Genomic DNA, 19973 nt, shown 5'->3' with positions numbered 1-19973 from the left:
CCCCATATTAATGCTGTGATCTCTTCTAGCTTTTTCCACCTTCGAAAGATCCGAAAAATATCTCGCTTCCTCACTACAGAGGCCCTTACCCTGGCCCTTCTGGCACTCGTAATCTCCAGGATCGACTACGCTAACTCCCTCTATGTCGGAATTCCTGCATACCAGCTGAACCGTTTGCAGCTGGTACAGAACCAGGCTGCGAGATTAATTTTTCATCAGCCCAGACACCACCATGTTCGTCCCCTGCTTAAAACCCTTCACTGGCTCCCAGTGGCCAAACGCTGTGAATTTAAATTAGGTTGCATCACCTTTAAAGCCTTGGCCGGCCTAAGCCCGGTTTTTATTTCTTCTCTCCTTCACCACTACCTCCCATCGCGCAACCTTCGTTCCTCCCATCTCGCCCTCCTCACGACTACACTTTTAAGCGCAAAAAGCATGTTGGCCTCAGATTTTCGTTTCTTGCCCCTTCGCGCTGGAATGCACTCCCTCTGGAGCTCAGACTTACCACTTCTTATGCCCATTTTAGGTCCCTCCTGAAAACTTTCTTGTTCTGTAAAGCTTATGACTAAAAACTCATTCTCTCTGTTGCCTTGATTTCTGACTGTTTGTCCTCTTTTGCTCACAGCGCCATGAAATCGTTGGGTGTAAGTGCGCTTTACAAGAATTTTAACATAACAATTTTAACATAACATCTCCCCCTCTGCCAGCTGCCGAGGCTCTCTTTAACCAGTCCCTGCTCAACACCAGAGTCCAGCCTTCCTTTGTTGTTTATTGAGGGCTCAAGACACCCCTTCACGCCAAGGGGCTCCTTTCGCTGGGACTTGATGTAGTGATGTGCTAACAGCAAAAAGGTGCGAGATCCCTGTAACTGCAGATATAGGTGTGAAATCACTATCACTGTAGATATAGATATGAGATCACCTCTACTTCAGATATAGGTGTGAGATCACTATCACTGCAGCTATAGGTGGGAGATCACTATTCCTGCAGATATGGATGTGAGATCACCATCACTGCAGACATATGTGTGAGTGCCTCGTCACTGCAGATATAGGTGTGAGATCCCTATCACTGTAGATATAGGTGTGAGATCACTATCACTGCAATTATAGGTGTGAGATCACTGCTACTGCAGATATAGGTGTGAGATGACTATCACTGCAGATATTGGTGTGAATCACCATCACTGCAGATATTGGTGTGGGATCACTATCAATGCAGATACAGGTGTGAGATCACTATCACTGCAGATCTAGGTGTGAGATCACCATCACTGCAGATATAGGTGTGAGATCACCATTACTTCAGATATAGGTGTGAGATCACCATCACTGCAGATATAGGTGTGAGATCACCATCTCTTCAGATATAGGTGTGAGATGACTATCATTGCATATATAGGTGTGAGATCACCATCACTGCAGATATTGGTGTGAGATCATTAACACTGAAGAAATAGGTGTGAGATCTCGATCACTGTAGATATGGGTGTGAGATCACCATCACTGCAGATATTGGTGTGATATCACTATCACTTCAGATATAGGTGTGAGATCACTATCACTGCAGATATTACTTAAGATATAAGTGTGAGATCACTATCACTACAGATATAGGTGAGATTACATCACTGCAGATATAGGTGTGAGATCACTATCACTGCAGATATAGGTGTGAGATCACTATTATTGCGGATATAGGTGTGAGATTACTATCACTGCAGATATAGGTGTGAGATCAGCATCACTACAGATATTGGTGTGAGATCACTATCACTGCACATATAGCTGTGAGATCTCGATCACTGCAGATATAGGTGTGAGATCACTTCACTGTAAATATTACTTCAGATATAGGTGTGAGATCACTATCACTGCAGATATAGGTGAGATCAACATCATTGCAGATATAGGTGTGAGATCCCTGTCACTGCAGATATAGGTGTGAGATCACTTTCACGGCAGATATAGGTGTGAGATCTCTATCACTGTAGATATTGATGTGAGATCACTATTACTGCAGATAAAGGGGTGAGATCACCATTACTTCAGATATAGTTGTGAGATCACGATCACTGCAGAAATAGGTGTGAGATCTCTAACACTTTAGATATAGGTGTGAGATCACTATCACTGCAGATATTACTCAAGATATAAGTGTGAGATCACTATCACTACAGATATATGTGAGATCACCATTATTGCAGATATAGGTGTGAGATCACTATCACTGCAAATATAGGTGTGAGATCACTATCACTGTAGATATAGGTGCAAGATCACTATCACTGCAGATATACGTGTGAGATCACCATCACTGCAGATATTGATGTGAGATCACTATCACTGCACATATAGCTGTGAGATCTCGATCACTGCAGATATAGGTGTGAGATCACTATCACTGTAAATATTACTTCAGATATAGGTGTGAGATCACTATCACTGCAGATATAGGTGAGATCAACATCACTGCAGATATAGGTGTGCGATCACCATTACTTCAGATATAAGTGTGAGATCAATATCACTGCAGATATAGGTGTGGGATCACCATCTCTTCGAATATATAGGCGTGAGATACCTATCACTTCAGATATAGGTAAGATAAACATCACTGCAGATATAGGTGTGAGATCACTATCAGTGCAGATATAGGTGTGAGACCACCATTACTTCATATACAAGTGTGAGATCACTACTACTGCAGATAAAGGTGTGAGATGACTATCACTGCAGATCTAGGTGTGAGATCACCATCACTGCAGATATAGGTGTGAGATCACCATCTCTTCAGATATAGGTGTGAGATGACCATCTTTTTTTTTTTTAAAGTTTTATTGTTTTATTGCAAGGGAATACAGCAAAGCATAATAATAAGCAGAATAACACAGTATCTTCAAAAAAAGAAGAACAAAATATATAATAATTTTTTAACAGAGTACAAAATGGAAGAACAAATATAAAATACATAAAATTAGATCCACTCGGCAATTGGTGCCCAAATTTTTTCCCCCATGATTCTTTTTTTAACCCCCTTAAGCTTATAGATAGCAGATTCCATATTATACATAAATAATAATTTTTCCCGCCACATAAAGAACGTGGGGGGATCCTGACTGATCCATTCTTTAGTAATACAGGATCTGACTGCGGCCATGCAGAGAAAAAGCAAATAAGAAATTGGTCTGGGCCTAGTAACAGTGTGATCTATACCAAGTAATACTAATTCATTAGTTAACTTTATGTTACATTTCAAAATAATAGATAAAAAAGTTTCGATTTGTTGAAACAGCAATGATAATTTAGAACAAAGAAAAAACATATGCAATTCATCAGCTGCATACAATCCACATCGACTGCAATTCGTGCCTACCGTCGTGCTCCATTTAACTACTTTACTTGGAGTATAATAAAGATTATGGATACACATGAAATGTTGGGATTTCATCATCCCAGTTATGAGACACTCTGCAGCCATTTTAATCGACAATAAGACATCAACATCCAATATACCTAGACTGTTAGCCCATTTAATCTGACATTGGCCTAAATCATCCCCGTATTCCTGCATTAGGCTTAAATATATAGCGCCTATCTGAGGGTTTTTTTGTAAAAGCTCTAGTAAAGGAATTTTAACTTGAGGAATTGATGGATGATTCTGTAGGAAGCTACGAAGTTGTAAATATTTAAAAAAATAATTTCTTCCCACAGAAAAATTAGTCATTAAATCCTGAAACGACATCATTTGCCCGTTATAAAATAAATCACCCAGATGCTTTATTCCTTTCTGCTGCCACCTATACATCATTAAATCATAAAAAATTTCTGGAAATAACTCCATTGATGTAAATTTAATTTCACTAGTTTAATGTGTTTTCGAATTTTCTGCCAAACTCCAAAAGCTGATTTCAGCGTCTTATATTTGGTTTTTTTGTGAAAGCTGGGTTCTACTATTCTCAAAAAGCTACCCTTAACTTTCTCACCCAAAATCATTTGGTAAATTGATGGGGTCTGACAATCTACAAGTTCAACTCTATCACCCAAAATTAAGGGGCCAATGTATTGTAAAACAGCAGAAAAGTAATAAAAAAGAAAATAAGGGACATTCCATCCGCCACATTCCTTGCTAAGACTCATTTTCTTAGCAGCTTTTCTGTGACGTTTATAGCCCCACAGAAATCGAAATGCGGTTCTTTCTAGATTTTTAAAGGAATGTAATTGGAAATCCAGAGGAATTGTACGAAATAGGTATAGGACCTTCGGTAAGACCAGCATTTTTAAAATGTTAAGTCGACCAAAGATTGATAACATTAAATGATCAAGACGCTGTAATGAGGTGTTGATTTGGGTTATAATAGGATTTAAGTTACGCTCTGGAATCTTTTCTATAGGTAGCGAAATTTTAATTCCTAAATATGTGACTTCTGAAGTGGTAGAAATATTTGCTGGTGGGTTTTCTCCTGAGCACAAAACTTGAGTCTTTTCCAAATTGAGTTTATAACCCGAAAAAAACCCGAACTGTTTAGCAATCTGGTCAATGATAGGTAAGGCTGTTTGAACGTCTGTAGTAGTAATCACAATATCATCGGCGTAAGCAAGGACTCGATAGTTATTATTAGCTAGATGTATGGGTTTGATATTGGCTTCCAAAAAAAAACGATTAATTAAAGGGTCAATATAAAAAGCAAAAAGTAGGGGAGAACAGGGACATCCCTGACGGGTACCCCTGGAAATTAATAAAGGTGATGATAATTGCCCATTGATGCGAATATACGCTCTGGGGGTGATATACAAAGTTTTCAATGCTTTGATGATCCCCTGTCCTAATCCCTTCCTGTGCAGAATTTCCCAGAGATAATCCCAAGCAACCCGGTCGAAAGCTTTCTCAGCGTCTAAAAATACGAGTCCAATATTAGACCGAGTTGCTTGGGACCAATCCAAAAAGGAAATCACACGTCGAATGTGATCGGCGGTATCTCTAGTTGGGATAAACCCATGTTGATACTTAGAAACTAAAGGGGAAATAATATTGGAAAGTCTAACCGCTAAGATTTTAGAAAAAATTTTACTGTCAGAATTTATAAGTGAAATAGGGCGAAAAGATGAGGGTAATAACGGAGGTTTGCCTTTTTTAAGAAACACTGTAATAATAGAGTCATTGCATGATTGAGGGGAGTTACCTTGCTGTGCATTCAAACATAAATCCAATAATTCTGATTTTAACGCATTCCTAAAGAATTTATAAAATTCTAACGGAATAGCATCGGGTCCTGCGGCTTTTCCTGAAGCTAAAGACATTAGGGAAAGTTCGATCTCCTACCAGGAAAATGGTAGATCTAATTTCTCCTTCTCTTCATTAGATAGGGTAGTATTCAGTACTGGGTCAACAAACTGATTAATCTGGTCTAAACAATCAGGGCGATCATCATCCGCGTACAGTTTGGAATAGAAATCACTAAAGACTCTCAGAATATCTTCCATTTTGCTAACTGTCGTTCCTGTATGGTTATTTATTTTATCAATACTAGCAAAAGCTGCTTTCTGTCTCACCCTCTTTGCCAATAATTTGCCCGAATTTCCCCCCACTTCATATAGCTCTGTCCTGAATGCAGAGACTTGTTGCGCAAATTTCGTAGCAAATCGTTGGTAAATCGTGGTTTTTAGAGCTGTTAATTTCTTTATAATAGTTTCAGTAGGTAAACCTTGATTGTATGCTCGCATAAGTTGGACCTCTAAAGATCTAAGATTTTTAATTTCAGAAGTTTCCTGGATTCTGGCTTCCTTTTGTTTGCTTAATGAATAACTAAGTGTTTCACCCCGAACCCCACATTTAAAGGCATCCCAAACTATTTCTGGTGATGCAGTGCCTTTATTATTAGAAAAGAATTCCGGAATCCAAACATTCATGCGGTCAACATAGGATGGATCATACAGTAATTTACGATCAAAGGACCATATGCGAGTGGTGTTAGCGATATTCAGTGCAAACTTGAGTATTAAAGGATTATGGTCTGAAATAACTTTCGGAAGGACCTCATATTCTACTTGCGCTAAATCATTATATAATCCCTTAAATACAAAAAAGTAGTCTAATCTAAAAAATCTTTGGTGGGGTGCAGAAAAAAAAGTGTGCCCAAACATTCCTCTTCTTTTCTCATGGCCTACATCAGTTAGTCTGTACTCTTGGATGATCCCTTTAAGTGCTGTAAATACCTTCTTCTTCCTACCCTTATATGGAGTACTACTATGAATATCAAATGTTTCTTCCAAATGTAGATTAAAATCTCCACAAAAAATAATATTGGGTGACCATTGTGCCAGCTCTACACTTAGAAGATCAAGCGCACCAGAGTCATCCAATATAGATCCATACATGGAGCATATAGTAACACTTAGTCCTCCAACTTTAAGTTCAGCAATCACCCATCGTCCAGTTAAATCCTCTTTAACTCTTTTTACTTCCCCCATTCCACGCCTCTTGAGTATTGTGACCCCTCTTGTTGTAGAACTCTGACGAGAACACCCTACCACTTCCAACCCAAGATCTCTTAAGGTCCCTCTGTTAGACCAGGCGATATGGGTCTCTTGAATGCAAACTACATCCACCCGCATAGTTATTAACATCTGGGCCATTATACCTCTTTTTCTTTTATCGTTCAAACCACATACATTGATAGAGTATATCGATAATTTAGCCATTATAAGTCATTTTTAAATAAACTTGACTAAGCAGAAACACATGAGCAACAACTGCCGAAATTCGATATCTGCCAGAAGTGAATCTTAAACAAAAAACAAATACGTCTTCCAACTGTATAACCTTGCACCCCGAAAGAAAGACTTCTCCCCACCCACCACCCCCTTTGTTCCCCCCCACCCCTCCCTTCCCCCTCCACCCCCCCCACCAGAAGCGTAAGGGCTATTGCCCTCATTGATGGTATGTGAGTGTCAGCTATGAGTTCCGCCCGGGTCTGACCCTCCTGACAAAATAGCAAAAAAAAACAAATAGAGTGCATCTAGAACTAGAACTAGAAAGACAGCAAAAAAAGAAAGCAGTTAAATAGCAGAGCACACTGCTACGGGGTCAGCCCATTCAAACTAAATACAATGTTAAACATGACCTCATTCCTATAACACTTATTACATACTTTCTAAGTATTGTTGCGCTTTTATCTCCGAAACAAAAAATAAGGTTCTTCCCTTATGCACAACTTTAAGTTTAGCAGGATTGAGTAAGAAAGTTTGACCCCCCTTAGCTTGCATTGGTGCCATAAGCTGTTTTAGTCTCCAACGTTGTTGAACAGTTGCAGCACAGAAGTCTGGTCTAACAAAGAATTCGTGCCCCAAGCCTTTTCTGGGTTTAGATGGTTTTGCCAAATCATATAAGATCTCACGGAGCAGATAGTTCTGCACACAAATGAGAATAGCTCTTGGATGTTTGTTCCTCCCTTCCTGATCTGGTTTTTGATTAAATGGGAACCGATGGGCTCTTATAATTTTTTTATCCCAGTCCCATCCAGTGAGATCCTGAAAAGCATCCAAGAGCAAATCTACTACAAAACTTCGAGCATCCTTCCCTTCTGACTTTTCACCAACTCCCAAGATACGTAGATTATTGCGCCAAGCACGATTCTCTAAATCCGTTAGTTTCCAGTCCACATCTTGCCTAGTACTATCCAAGTCTTTGATTGAGTTATTTTGTAGCGTTAACTCATCCTCTACCGCCGATATACGTGTTTCAGTCTCTTGCAGTCTCAAATTAGTGTCCGTGCTAGACTTGGCCAATCGTCGAACAACATTTTGGCGTTTACGTACAGCTCCCTGAGTCCGAAGACCCTCTGCCTTGGTTTCTTCTCTCTGAGTTAGAATCATACGATACTTTGAGGCCTGTAGCTTATATATGGACTTTAAAGTGATCTCCTCAGTTTCCTCTAATAACTCAGGAGTTTCAGAGTTTTCATGATCTGATTCATTATTTGCACCGGCCCCATCCCATTGAGGTTGATTCATGACAGTTATATTCTCCTTAGATTTTTCCTCTATGACCTTACGGACCGTGTTTGAAGCTCCTTCATTAGTTAGAAAATCAGAGCCAAGCATATCTTCCTCTGAAATTTGATTGCAATCATCCGCCCAATCTTTTACCTGAGAGTGTTCCTCATTTAGAAGCTCTTCTTCAAAATCACCTTCTGACGCAACTGATAAGTCAGACATTGAAAAAAATTGACCCCCTGACTCTATAGACTCTGCATCCTGTTGTTGTTGTTGTGGGTCATTCGATCTAGCTGAAACTCTAACTCCCTCTACAGCGAGGCAAAGCTCAGATACTACATCATCGTCGTTGGCTTCTCCTCTTGCGCCAACGTCTTCCTCAGCTGGAACTAAAGCAGCGTCAGTTTTAGCTGATTGGCTAAATTGGTCTTTTCGGGGTTAGAGTGCACTGGAGCCTTAGAGGGGGTCGGTTCAATTGTAGTACTTTTATTAGGGTTAATTGTAGGCTTTTTCTTAAATAAGTCAGGTATTGTGGGCTCTTTAGAAACTCCATTTGTTTGTAAATTGAGATTTTATGGGTCTGCTGCTGTAGTGGTATTTGCAGCATTTACAGCATTTACAGCATTTGTATAGTTAGCTAGATTAGTGGTATTTTTTTTTGTTACTCTACCTTTAGGAGCCATGTTAAATGAATAGAGATATATCTCAGATAGTGTATCACAGGATAGAGAGAGTTTATTCAGTCACTTAAATCACTTCTATGGATTCGATACTTTCTGGCTTGCTGGCTGTTAAGTGAAAGTTTCAAGCACCACAATGTAGCAGATTAAAAAAAAAATGTTTTCCACTCACCAGAGGTGTCTTCTATTAAATCAAACGTAGCGTTGCAGTAGATAAAAAAAAAGAAAGAAAGAAAAAAAACTGCTACAATTGCAAACTGCAAGGGGCTTTGAAATTCAGCCGCTTGCTGAGCACTGCCGATAACCCCTTTACTCGCGTCCTTTAGCTTCACAGTGTGTCTGAAACACCAGCAGTGCCTTCCGAGTGAAAACAGACTAAATTGCAACAGTGTAGCCAGGAGCAGCGAATTCCTGGGAAGTGCTCCTCCAAACAAAGCACGTCACCAACACAAACGCCCAAGCTGCGTCCTCCACACGCCCCGCAGCAGCTGATTCTGAAAATTCGATGGGTCGCAGTTGGAGCGCTGCGGACGCTGAGAAGCACCAGGGTCCCGCCGACCAGCGGGTAAGAGTCAGCACGGCCCCCGCAGCTCAAAACAGTAGCTCCAATGTCGCGTAATAAGCGGAGAACAAATTGATCTTTTCTCCTCGGCACCTCTGTAATCCCCGTGTAACCTCCAGCCTCAGCTCCCAGCTCACAGACGACGATCGGCAGCAAGCACCACACTCACGCCAGGCTAGGTCGGATCACCGGACAGAACACGAGCAGCTCCTCACACGGCTGTAGTAGCGGCCGCCATCTTGCTTCTCCTCCTCGGTGTGAGATGACTATCACTGCAGATATTGGTGTGAGATCACCATCACTGCAGATATTGGTGTAAGATCACTATCAATGAGGATACAGGTGTGAGATCACTATCACTGCAGATCTAGGTGTAAGATCACCATCAGTGCTGATATAGGTGTGACATCACCATCTCTTCAAATATAGTTGTGAGATCACTATTATTGCATATATAGGTGTGAGATCACCATCACTGCAGATATTGGTGTGAGATCGCTATTATTGTAGATATAGGTGTGAGATCACCATCACTGCAGATATAGGCGTAAGATCACTATCACTGCAGATATAGGTGTGAGATCACAATTACTGCAGATATAGGTGTGAGATCACCATCACAACAGATATAGGTGGGAGATCACTATCACTGCAGATATTACTTCAGATATAGGTGTGAGCTCACTATCACTGCAGATATAGATGTGAGATCACCGTCACTGCAGATATAGGTGTGAGGTCCCTATCACTGTAGATATAGGTGTGAGATCAACATCACTGCAGATATAGGTGTGAGATCACTATCACTGCAGATATAGGTGTTAGATGACTATCATTGCAGATATAGGTGAGATCACCATCACAGCACATATAGGTGTGAGAGCACTATCACTTCAGATATAGGTGAGATCAACATCACTCAGTTATAGGTGTGAGGTCCCTATCACTGTAGATATAGGTGTGAGATCAGTATCACTGCAGATATAGGTGTGAGATTAGTATCACTGAAGATATAGGTGTGAGATCAATATTACTGCAGACATCGGTGTGAGATGACTATCACTGCAGATATAGGTGTGAGATCACTGTCAGTGCAGATATAGGTGTGAGATCACCATCACTGCAGATATAGGTGTGAGATCACTATCACTGCAGATATAGGTGTGAGATCTCTATCACTGTAGATATTGGTGTGAGATCACCATCACTGCAGATATAGGTGTGAGATCTCTATCACTGTAGATATTGGTGTGAGATCACCATCACTGCAGATATTGGTGTGAGGTCACCATCACTGTAAATATAGGTATGAGATCACTATCACTGCAGATATTGGTGTGAGATCACTGCACATATAGGTTTGAGATCCCTATCACTGCAGATATAGGTGTGAGATCACCATTACTTCCGATATAGGTGTGAGATCACTATCACTGCAGATATAGATGTGAGATCACCATCACTGCAGATATAGGTGTGAGATCAACATCACTGCAGATATAGGTGTGAGATCACTATCACTTCAGATATACAGGTGTGAGATCACCATTACTTCAGAAATAGGTGTGAGATTACTATTACTGTAGATATATGTGTGAGATCACTATCACTTCAGATATAGGTGTGAGATCACTATCACTACAGATACATAGAATGCCTACATGTTTGGTATACAAGAGTTTAAGCTATTGGCTTTATAAATGACAATACCTTTTATTTATGTTTTAAAAACGAAAACAAAAATAAAAGGCATTGTCATTTACAATGTCAATAGCTCAAACTGTTCTAAATGTGAGACCCATTGCATTGCAAATGCTTGTTCTATATATGCTAAGACAGGCCATTTTCTGGAGAGTGAGTCTATAATATGATATTGTGTTTTTTGCGACAAATAAATACCACAGATTTACTCCTGTTATTCAGACAATAATACCTTTGGTCTTGATAATACCCAGACCCACTCAAAAACCTTAAGACTGTCCCTTAAAATTCCAAGATCCATGACTTACCCATTTTGATAATACCTAAAGTAACTGACAGTTCTGCCTTTGGCAATACATGGACTCAATCAGAGCCCATTATATATAGCAAACACATGTTTTGGAAATGTATGGTAGATAACTATACTTACACCATACTGGACCATGAATAGAAAACTTCCAGTAACCAGCTGTTTGTTAATTAAACACATAGCAATTTACTAGATTAATGCTCCTGCCATACAGAACCAAGAAAGAGTTAGAAAGATTCCTGAAAACCACAGTTGAAAATCTGGCAACATAGCAAAACATAGCACCACAACAGCGTATTGTACCATAAATACACTGATTTGTGGATCAGCATGTATGTCACTGACATCCGAAACAAGCATTAGCAAAGTCAATAGGTCTCACCAACTAGCCTTGCTAATATGTTTTGCCATCCCCTAAAGCATTGCAGCTGCTGTGAAGTTTGGCTAAAGAAAATGAATAAAGTGTGATGAGATGGTTAATAAAACAAGCATTGACAAAGCCAATAGGCCTCGCCTATGCAAGAGCTATTGGATTTGCTAATATGTGTTAGCAATGCTGTCCACCAGAGTAGCTGTTGTTCAGCATGGCTAAAAGTTCGTGGAGTAAAGGAGAGTGCCTGGAGTGGAGTGGCATAAAGTAGAGTTGAGTGGCATGATATGGAGTGGCGTACAGTAGAGTTGACTGGCATGGAGAACAGTGAAGTGGAGTGTCATGAAGTAGTGTACAGTGCTGTGGAGTTCTGTGGAGCAGTAGAATGTTGTAGGGTAGAATGGCATAGATTTGAGTATCAGAGTCGAATAGCATGCCAAGGTTTAGAGCAGAGTGGAGTGGCGTAGAGGGTGTTGCATACAGTAGAGTAGAGTGTTGTAGAGAAAAGAGGTGTAGAGTGAGGTAGATTGTCTTAGAGTGGAGTACAGTGGAGTGGTGTGCGTGCCATAGTATAGAGTGGAGTAAAGTGCCATGGAGTGGCATAGATGGAGTTGTGTAGAGCGTTGTACAGTGGAATAGTGTCAGAATGGCATAGAGTAGAGTAGAGTGCTGTAGAGTGGAATGGTATAGGGTGGAGTAGAGTGTAAGTGGTGAAGCAGAGTTTAATGGAGTAGAGCATCACAGAGTGGGGTATTGTGGAGTGGAGTGTAGTGTAGTAGAGTTGAGGAGAGTGGCCTAGAATGAAGTGGTATAAAATACAATGGTGGACAGTAGATTGGTATAGAGTGCAGTGACGGAGAGTGCATTGGTATTGAGTAAAGTGGTGTAGAGTGTCAAATGTCAAACGTTCTTATATAGCGCACAAATCACCTTGAGGTCTCATGGCGCTAGCAGCAAATGAAAACGGTAGGTCAGCCAGCAGTCCATGACTAGAGGCTGCTAAGAAAAAAGACAAGTTCTGAGTTTCTTGCGGAAACATTTGTGGTCAGTTGTGGAGGAAATGTGTTCGGGTAGTTTGTTCCATAGTAGCCAGGTATGAAAAGGTGCGACCTCCATTACGTGAGGTTCGGATACGGGGCTGAGTATGGTTTGGAGTATGACCTTAAAGTTCTACCAGGTAAGTACCATTTAAGTTTATTTTTAAGGTAATGTGGACCAGCCCCGTACATTGACTTATGAACAAGACTTAGAATTTTAAATTGACATCTTTGACGAATTGGAAGCCAGTGGAGGGTCCGAAGATTCGGGGCAGATGGAGATCTCTGAGGGAGATGAAGGACCAGCCTTGCCGCCGTGTTCTGAAGAATCTGGAGCTTGGTCAGCAGATCATCATTCAAAGCTACGAGCAAGGCATTACCGTAGTCTAAACGGCTGATAACAAGACCTTGGACATTTGAAAATTTTACAAAGAATACGTAAAATCCCATAACAGACCCCTAATACCTGATTAACATGGGGTTTCAAGGACAAGGAAATGTCAAAGGTGATCCCCAGATTACGTACAGATGATTTGGGAAGAGGACACCTGCCTAGTTCCGAGGGCCATTGGCAGAGTAGAGAGGTGCAGAGGGGATTGCAGATGCATAGAATGCAATGGCGCAGAGTAGTGAGGCGCAGAGTGGATTAGAATGGTGTAGAGTGAAAAGGCACAGAGTGGAGTGGTGCAGGGTAGAGTGGAGTAGTGCAGGGTAGAGTCCAGAGGTGTACAGTTCAGTGGCATAGAGTGTAGTCGTGTAGAGTGGCATAGAGTTGAGTGGTGTAGAGTAGAGTGCAGAGGCTTAGACTGTAATCATACAGAGTAGAGTGCAGGGTTGTACAGTGCTCAATCATAGAATGCAGGATCATGGTGTGGTGCAGGGTAGAGTGATGCAGAGAGCAGTGATGCACAATAAAGTGGTGCAGAGTAGAATAGAGTGGCGTAGAGTACAGTGATGTAGAGGAATGTAGCGTGCAGTGGGATAGAGTGCAGTGGCATAGAGAGGAATGCTGTAGAATATAGTGGTGGAGAGTGCATTGACATAGAGTGCAGTGTTTTACAATAGAGTGGCATAGCATAGAGTGCAGTGGCATGCAGTGGTGCTGCACAGAGTGCAGTGGCATAAACTACAGTGGGATTGACTGCAGTGGTGTAGAGCAGATTGTTTCAGAGTAGAGTGAACTGGATTAGAGTTGTGCAGGGTAGGTTATAGTGGTGTAAGGTAGAGTGCAGTGGCATAGGGTTCAGTGGTGTGGAGTGGCATAGATTAGAGTGACACAGCATTGACTGCAGTGCATAGAGTGGAGTGCGCAGAGTGACATGAAGTGCAATGGCATAGAGTGCAGTCACATAGAGTAGATTGCAGAGTAGAATGAAGTGGCGTAGAGTGGAGCAGTGCAGGGTAGAGTGGAGTTGTATAGAGTAGTGGCGTAGTATGTATTGGCTTAGGGTGCAGTGGCAAAAAGGCAGTGGTGCATCGTAGAGTGGGCAGAGTGCACTGCCATTGAGTGGTGCAGAGTAGAGAGGCGTAGAGTGAAGTGGCACAGATTGCAGTATCAAAGTGCAGTCCTGCACAGTAGATTAGAGTAGCGTAGAATGGTACAGAGTAGAGTGCAGTGCATAGTGTAAAAAATTGTAGAGTGGTACAGAGTAGAGCGGTGCTGAGTTCAGTGCTGCAAAATAGAGTGTCGTAGAGTGTAATGGGGTAGAGAAGAGTGGTGTACAGTGGTGCAGAGTAAAGCGGAGTAGAGTGCAATGGTGTGGTGTAGAGTGGCATAGCATGCAGTGGCACGGAGTAGAGTATAGTGGGGTACAATGCAGTGGTGTACAGTTCATTGGTTCTGAGTAAAGTGGCGTTTCTGAGTAGAGTGAAGTAGTGTAGAGTGCAGTGGTATAGAGTGTCGTTGAGTGCAGTGGTGCAGGGTAGATAGTGACTCAGAGTGGCTTGGCATAGAATGCAGTGGCTTAGAGTAGAGTGATGCAGAGTACAGAGGATTAGAGTTCAGTGAAGTAGAGTGACATGAAGTAGAGTGGCATATACTACAGCAGCATGAAGTGGCAGGGAGTACAGTGTTGCAGAGTGTACTGTTGTAGAGTGCAGTGGCCCAGAGTAGAGGGGCATAGAGTGTAGTGATGCAAAGTATAACAGAGTGGCATAAAGTGCCGTTTTAGAGTACAATGACAGAGTGGAGTGGTGTAGAGTGCAGTGGTGCAGAGTAGATTGGCATAGAGTGTGTTAGTTTTGAGCAAAGTGGTGTAAAGTTCATTGGCATAGAATGCAGTTGTGCAGAGTGGAGTGGTGACGAGAGCAGTAGCATAGAGTACATTGTTTCAGAGTAGAGTGCAGTTTGAGGGGATTGGCATAGGGTGAATTAGAGTGGTACAGAGTAGAGTGCATTGGCATAGAGCTCAGTCGCATAGAGTGCATTGTTGCAGAGTAGGGTGGCATAGAGTGGAGTGGCACAGAGTGCTGTAGAGTGCAGAGGCGAAGAGTGCAATGGTGCATAGTAGAATGGTGTGGGGTACAGTGCATTGGCATGGAGTAGATTGGAGTGGTGTAGAGTAGAGAGGAATGAAAAGGTGCAGAGAAGAGTACAGTGAAGCAGTGTGGAGTGGAGTGCCGCAGTGTGGAGTGGCGAAGAGTAGAGTGTAGTGTTGTGGAGTGGTGCAGAGTAGAGTGTCACATGAAGTATGAATGGTATGACAGCGTTCTGCTTTTACAGACAACACGTCTTCATGTGAAATGAGCATTACATTTGCACTCACATACAGTTGTACTGATAAAAGTATACAAAACACAGATGAGAATGTGTGGAAATGTCATCACCCAATGTATTGATTTGATCGTCAGCACAGTTTATTTACAGACATTTTTTAATTTTGTTCTGTGCTAGAAAATAAAAACCATTGACAGCCTTCCTCAAGTGCTCCCTGGAGCCAGCATGATTGTCACATAAATCCTCTCACTTTTAAGTCAAAGAAAGAAAAATAAACACCAAGCTCCCTGGATGATGTAGTCTGACATTCGGCCTCGATCTTTGAATGCTCAGCAAATGTGACAAGATAAGACTCAAGATTTAAAGGCATGTTTACAGAAAGCGAGTTCCTGGAAGATCAAGGTTTGGGCAACACTAGAGACGAACTCGAGCTGGACAACCTAAAGCAAATAAAGCCAGTATATAGAAATCCAGAAAAGGTGAGTTATAAACCAAAGAAACAGTGGTAAGCAACAGGTGAAATGCATTCCAAGGTCAACATTCTGAGTATTCCCAAGATATCTTTAGCAAACCGGTAGGCTGCGACCTAAAAAGAAGTACAAAAGCACTTCACTTCAAAAAATTATAATGGATGATCTGGCTGCAGGAGCTGGTTGGGGGTGAAGCAACCCAGGGGAACAGGGGAAAAGCAACAAGGGGGTGTGGAAAGCAACAAGGAGGGTAGGGGGAAAAACAAGAGGAAGAGAACATGGGTGGAAAAGAGCCATGTGGAGCCTGGAGGGAAGTGAAAAACACATGTATTAGAGAGAACAGCATGAGTGCAGAAGGTGACAGAGAATTACACGGGCAGTAAGAGCAGGGAGGTTAGAAAAACACACGATAGAGACAGCTAGAAAACACATGCACTCTTATGAAAACAGGGGCAGCTGGTGACATTTGAAAGAGGGGGGGGGGCGTAAAATGATTGGCATACTGGACCGTTGCGAGCGAGCGCAGCAAGCGAGCCCGAACCACTATAATTTTAAAAAAAGAGAAAAAAAATTGTGCGTTTTCAAGCAAATTTGAGAAAGCAGGAAGGTTAATAAAGCTAGTTTTGCCGGTAGAAACCACTGTGTCACTGTTTTTTTGCTGCTAAGTTCATAACACTAGCGATCTGTGGCATGCTTTCAGGCAACCAGCAACACTCCTTGCCTTCTACAGGTGCCTGACATGCACATGGTTTTGCGGCGAGTCGCCGTTTTCTAACACGTGTGGCTTTCTAAGTACCAGCCACACATCAGATAGTAAGAGAGAGAGAGAGAGGAGATATTTAGAAACTTTACTAATTGAGGCAGCTATAATGATAGTCGCCCTTCACATAGGGAGCGAGATTATGAGTAATGCTGTTTTTAGTCAACTTGTGAGACCAGTCTGCATAGTTTGATTAAGCCCTTAAATCATTATTGCCCCTTGTTTACTAATACTTAGCCTTAAAGCATAGAGGTTTAACTCGTTGTTTTACCCGCCGGGTGCTGTCGTTGTAGCTCACCATTGAACAGATAGGTGAGTGCCAAGAATCTAATGACACAATAAGAATACTGCTGTGAACATTAATTTTGAATTTGTGTTTTCCCATATGGGCATGCCACTCACTATGCTCACTATGGATGACACTATAATTTTTAACTCACATGCTAGCGACACCTTCACTGGCATGCTACACTGAGTGCTGTTAGGTCCCGTACTATTGTGTGTGGAGTGTATCCTGTTGTGATTTGCTTTCTTTTGTCTCCCAATCTAGGCAAATACAGCGCAACACAGGTACACCTTCCTTTTCCATTTAATATTTATATTCCAAGATGGAGGAAAAGACATTTTGTAGATAGTTGATACGATTCAAACTCACTTTTGATATTGGTCCTGAAGAATCGCTAGTCAGTGGACAAGTAGCGAGAAACATGTTGACCCAGTCATACACTAACAAGCCTAGTCTCGCACAAGGGTACATAATTTCCCTTCAAGTCTAATCTAGATCTCTTTTAATTTGGAGCAAGGGACCACTAGAATAAACCTGATCCTGGTACCCTTTGCCCCATTTTAAGCCACCATGACGTCTACACAATCTTGGCCCCATACCCACACTTCACCCATATGGCAGTTGGATAAAATATCTCCGCCAAAGAGCCCCTCTAAGAGGTGTTGCCCATTGGGTATTGCACCGCCGACCCAACGAGGAGCATTGCCGATGATGAAGCATGACACCTGAAAGGGTGTGTGAGGCCATTACATCCAACATATTGGATGCCCATCCGTAGGTTTCCATTGGTCTCCTACGCCATCTCCACAACCATACGGACCTAACCCACAGTGAGGCATTCATTATGCAGCAGGTTGTGATGGAAAGGAAATTAAGAGCCTAAGTGCCCTGAAGGTGCGGACACTGCTGCATGTGCCAAGGTCGCTATAACTAACTTGAGCCCTCTATTCGGCAGATAATAATACTGACACATGTTTTTCTGGGGCTATGTAATAATCTAACACTTTGTACCCCCATTTCTTATAGTTTTGGTTATGCCCAATAAAGTTTATCAGCATGTGGAGGTCACACACAGGTCAGGCTGTGTGTGTGACACAGTCTGTGTGAATCACTGGAGTCGGGGAGCCTCTCTAGGCCTGCCCTGGGACACGTAGCACCACCAGAAACACACACAGGCAGTAAGCAGAGCGGGGGAACATGTGCGGACAGTGCGGTGACTCACAATGGCGCTCCGCAGGCCGGAGCACAAAGGCGTGAAATGAGCTTGGGACTGGAAGGGGGGGGTGGCTGGAAAATGGCAGGGGTCGAGAGAAGAGGTTGGCACGGGCGAGCGTGTGTGACGCAGGCGGCCAGAAATATACCACACAGACTGAGCAGCGCCTACTACTGTAAAACTAACTATAAACCTAACACGTTCTTACTTTTAAATTTTTTCGCAATCGCAGCGCAGGATCTCTATTTCTCACTCAGTCTCCAGTAGTCCTCCTGGTCTACTACAGTGACTACACCACACATGTGAGTGACACGACGAGTAACTCCAAGGAAGAAGTCAGTCCACCGTCAGGAGTCGACGAGCAGCAGGCACGCACCAGCAGACTGTCAGGGAGCAGCCAGACAGACAGCGTGCGTGCGTCCCGAAATGGACAATCACTGCATGGCTTCACATGAAGTCACACAGTGATTGGCCATAGAAAGTGTGGCTGCGGCAGTGTGCCTCCACCCACGGGCGGCACCCAATAATGGATTGCTGCGCGGTGGCCCAACCAATCCTGGCGCTGCATGCAGCGCCAGGATTGGCTAGGGGGGCAGAGATACGGCCCGCCCTTTTCAACCCCGAGGGCGGCGGCCCTGGGGTGCTGTATGAAACAGCACCCCTTGAGTCTCTCTAAGGGGAAGAAGTATAGGCGCATGTACGGGCTGATCAAACCCCAAAAATACACATGTGCACTACTGCTGCAGCTGAGTGTGGACTGTCACTCTAGCTGCAGCAGCCCAGCCCAGCCCAGCCCCACCCCCTGGCGACCCACTCCGATTGTGTCAGGCGACGGGCGGGAGGAACAGCAAGCAATGTCTCATAATAATACTGACTGCTGCAGTGCTTGGCACGGTGCGCCCATGAGGCTTAGTGGGGGCCCCTACACCCCAATGGACGCACTGCACCTGAGAAAAAAGTTGTTCACTAAAAGCATAGATGGCTAAAGAGACAATGCTCCATGGGAGGGACAAACACAAGATTGACAAAAAGGCATTAAGCAAGAAGCTGCTAAATGAGAGGGACAGGAAATCCAACCAAAGGATAATTAATGGGAGGACTCCTACCCCTATATGTCCTTGTTAAACCCATAACATATTTTTCACTACCAGACAGCTCTACTGTTTCATAGACTCGACCTAAGCGGAGGTATAATAAGCATTTTCAATGGAATAGGTCTGGCATTAGTGAGTGTTTAAGCTTTTGGCATTGTAATGTTTTTTAAAGTAACACATATATAAAAGGCATTGTAATTTGTAATGCCAACAGCTCAAACTCTCGCAAATGCAAGACCACTCTAATTGTGGCCACGCCCCTTTCTTTAGACACTGCTCGCCATATGCAGGTTACAAAGGGCAGCGTCTAAAGAAAGGGGCTGGCCAATATTAAAGTGAAAGTGTGTATGGTGGCTTTAACACAAAGCGGAAATAAAAATAATTAATTTAAAAGGTTCTGTAGCACAGCTGCTAAAGTGAAAGTGGCCCGCGCTTTTAAATAAATAAGCGCAGCCGCTAAAGTGAAAGCGGCCCGCGCTGTAAATTAATTAAATAAGCACGGCTGCTAAACTGAAAGCTGCCTGCGCTGTAAATTCAATATATAAATAAATAAGCGCAGCTGCTATAGTTAACGCAGACCGCGGTATAATTTAAAAACAAATAATATAAAAGCAGACGGCCTGCTGCAATGTCATGGTTGGAATAGGTGAAGATTATGAAAGAAAATGGACCGTGTAACAATACAAGTAAAAGTCAAGCTGTTATGGGAGGTTACAAATGCAGACACGCGGTACCAAGGCGGGACTACTAAGCCTATTCACAAATGAAAAGCAACGATTT

The 19973-nt window shown here is 42.6% G+C and overlaps 1 protein-coding gene across 1 annotated transcript in view; it reads right to left on the bottom strand.

Annotated features, from left to right (window-relative positions):
- Positions 1–19973, bottom strand: part of LRRC69 (leucine rich repeat containing 69) — a 351609-nt gene that overhangs the window by 47349 nt on the left and 284287 nt on the right. The gene's annotated exons all lie outside the window — the stretch shown is intronic.

This window comes from Lissotriton vulgaris, chromosome 4_1 (genome assembly GCF_964263255.1).
Source record: "Lissotriton vulgaris chromosome 4_1, aLisVul1.2, whole genome shotgun sequence".
NCBI classification, from domain to species: Eukaryota; Metazoa; Chordata; class Amphibia; order Caudata; family Salamandridae; genus Lissotriton; species Lissotriton vulgaris.
This window is presented reverse-complemented; position numbering and strand designations above follow the sequence as displayed.